This window comes from Homarus americanus, unplaced genomic scaffold (genome assembly GCF_018991925.1).
Source record: "Homarus americanus isolate GMGI-L3 unplaced genomic scaffold, GMGI_Hamer_2.0 scaffold26052, whole genome shotgun sequence".
Taxonomy (NCBI): domain Eukaryota; kingdom Metazoa; phylum Arthropoda; class Malacostraca; order Decapoda; family Nephropidae; genus Homarus; species Homarus americanus.
In genome coordinates, this window is record NW_024730695.1 from 5,508 (window position 1) to 9,047 (window position 3,540).

Here is a 3,540-nt window from a genome sequence, read left to right on the forward strand (position 1 = left end):
GTGTGGGTCACTCACACCACCAGTGGGGAGGGCAAGCTAATGCTCGATAAACCGAGAACGCTCGTGAGTTGTTGTGGACGATGACAGTCGTGGGTGGTCCGGTCCGGGAAGATGGCCAACACTGGCACAAGGGAGAGGGCGGTCTTCACAGTTCCGGGTCCAGCAGGAGGTCTTGTTGAGAGGTCTTCTTGGTTCAGGAGCGATGTGAGAAGTGCTATGACAAAAGGTATTTTATCATCACACTGCGTTGGCATAGAGGAAGTACATGGGAGAGGATGAACAGAGAAAAAGTTTTGAAAAGAAGATGAGGAGATTATGGCTGAACGATGCTGGTGGATAATATAAGACAACGCAGTAAAGCAGGTTGATAAAGGTTGTACACATAGATATTAACTTGATATTAAAGTAAATTTGCTGTGTTTGGTAAATTGAGGCAATGTAAAAAAAAATATATATATATATATATATATTTATATATAATATTCCAAAATAATTTAGGGTGAATTAACGCTTCTGGCAAAACTACAGTAACTTAAATCTACATATAAACAAAGAAAAACTACGTGCATAATTAACTTACAGACTTTAATTACAATTCCGCGGATATTATTCGTCATCCCTCCCACCGCGCGCCATATAGAGAAAGACAAGTTAGAGTGGAAAAATCTAAAAGCATAGAACTGGGAAAGAAGATTGATTTTATTTTTACAAGAATAATCCAAACAATCATTTCACCGATGCAATAAAAAAAACAGTTATGCTACAGTATAGATTTATGAACCTTCTATCTTTTCCAGATTTATTCGCAGACCAACACTTAAACTGGTGATGGTGGGAGGTATACTAAACCGACAGGTGACGAAGGACGATCCAGAGGCTCCAGGAAGAAAGAGGCTTTGGTTTACCGGACTTGATGTTACAATTCTGGAACACATCGCAACTGCATTAAATATGTCGTAAGTTGAATTATTATTCTCTGTGGATAAACTGATAGATAAAAAGGTATTCATTACGTAAAATTACTATACAAGCTCACAATTTTTAGCATATATTTACTTGGGTAGTGAGTATGAGACGTATATCTAGAATGAAGATACACAATTAATAGTAAACACTCAGTTAATTCGACTAAGGATGAGCCCAGGAGAACCTATGAAATAATTTTCATCGGAAACTTTTTGTGAGGTTAAGGAAGTAATCATAAAAAAATATCTACAAAACTGGTAAATAATTTGTTTTAATAAATGTAACAAGAACCCTATTGGAGTTAGACAATTGATACTGATGGATCATTTCTACAACAGAAAGTTCATAGGTCGGTAATAAAGAATTTAGTTCTCCTCACTTGATTAACTTTACCAATTATGCAGCTTTAAATTAAAAGTTCTAATTAGTTGACACTAACATTGTATTAATGTGTTAGGTAAATTATCCCTTTCCTTTATACCTGTAAAGCAGAAAGCGTTTCTCCTGAACTGTGTACACCAGGTAAGACAAAATAATGTTCACTTCACCTTGAACCATGTTTATTTACATTTCTAATCCCTATAATGCAGGTGAAACAAGAATACATTATTATTAATTAATTAAGGATAAAAAAATCAATGTTGGTTTAGCACAGCCTCTCCACGCATAACCTATATAGTTCAAAGTGTTTCCTTATTACAAATGAATTTACCATTGTACTTTAGAAATTTATGAGAGACTCTTCGACAATAAATCTATATTGTTATCCATAAAACTTGAATACTAATTTAGTTCTTTATTTATACACGCCATCAAGGAGAGTGAGGCGCATGTTAATGTTTTTTTGTTTGTTTGTTTGTTAGGTACACGTTCGTGACGCCTCCTGATAGGTCCCTAGGAACCCTGAGGGAAGATGGAACCTGGTCCGGGATGGTGGGGATGGTGGCAAGAAAGGTGAATCCATTTAAATCAGTATATCCAAATAAACTACCTGGATTCAATCAATCAATCGGAGTAAAGTCCTCATATCTGAGGGTTGGGGACAACAGTCCTCCACTCTAAACTTTCCCGAGCTGTTTCTACCATTCCTCAAAGGTTTTGTATATCCCTGGGGACCCAGTTTTTAATTTAATTCATCAACCCAGTCTCTGCCTTCCTCTGGCCCTCCTACGTCTATCTTTGACCATTAATAGTTATATTATTATTTCATCGTGCCTAATTATATGACCAAATTATATAATTTTTCTTTTTCTGTTCATTTCAAGGATTTTCTTGGAATTTTTGCTAATCTTAGTACTTTTTCATTTGTTTTCCAATCAGTACAGCTTTTTCTGAGCATTCGCCTATAACACTTATAAAATTCCAAGTGTCTCTCAAACGTTCATTCATGATTAGCTCACCTTTCTGTCAACCTAATAATTTATTGATTTTTTCTCCTGACCATTTCAGACAATTTTCAAAGAGGGACAGGGAGCCTTTTAATTTATTGCCATGTATTATGCTTACTTCAGGAGGTGGATCTTAGCCCACACATTTTCGGAGTGAGTGTTAGCCGCGCCGAGGTGGTGAGTTTTACATACCCATTCCAGACATTCAGCCTTAGGATCTTGGCGAGTAGGTCTAATGCACGAGTGGACATGTGGTGCTTCCTACTGCCCCTCGCCCCTCTAGTGTGGATGGCCATCCTCGCGTCGGTCTTGGTGACGCCTGTGGCAGCATTCATTGCAACGTCCTGGCTCTTTGTTAAGACAACTGGTCTGAATAACAATACTACGGATATTTTCGTCTTCATTCGCGTATTGTTTCAGCAAGGTAAACTGTGTTGTTTTCAGAGTCCAGGTTCAACTTTTTTCTGCTAAAGTTACTTATTCTTTCCTACATATAGTGTAAAATATTGAAGTAATAATAATTTGGTATTTTTCATTACAATTGGTTACTTTCATCTTTCGCCACATCTTTGTCTTGCCGTTGCTCTTCTTTCTCCAGTTGTCAATGTTTTATATTGTCCTTTGCACCCAAATCCTGCTTTCATTAGTATCCTACTGGTAGTAATTGCTATAGGCTTCGTAAGCTACTCATACGTTCCCTTCTATGCTGACTAAATACACAAACTAATATTCTTAGATGATCAAATATATAATTACATTTTGCAAAGCAAATAATAACCTTTCCCACATTCTTCACCAAGTTACGGCACAAAGCCTCACAAAATAAAGACATACACAAGCTGGAAAGTAACCAAAACTAAGACACTCTTTTTTCCTAATAGAGTTTCCTTCTGTAGATATCTCAGTAGCAACAGTCTGGTGGTGGCACCGGATAGTATTGGCTATGTGTTAACACGGAGCTACGCCGGCAACCTCATGGCCCTCTTGGTCGTGAGACACATTCCTCAACCTTACCAGAGCCTCCGGGACGTGCTGGATGACCCGTCTGTAACCATGATATGGGAAGCCAACACAAAATATGTAAAATATTTTAAAGTATGTAACTGGCATATTTTTTGTTTTTAAATATCAGAAAAACAAATGAAATTGAGTCAATATTTAATTCAAGAAGCGTTTGGGAGGAAAA

At 37.2% G+C, this 3,540-nt stretch overlaps 1 long non-coding RNA gene across 1 annotated transcript; it reads left to right on the plus strand.

The window, feature by feature from the left end:
• The first annotated feature begins 795 nt into the window (after positions 1-795).
• On the plus strand, positions 796-2,497 carry LOC121867353. Its single transcript, XR_006089122.1, has 3 exons — positions 796-956; positions 1,830-1,920; positions 2,478-2,497. It is a non-coding gene; the product is annotated as an uncharacterized LOC121867353 (long non-coding RNA).
• The last annotated feature ends 1,043 nt before the right edge of the window (positions 2,498-3,540 follow it).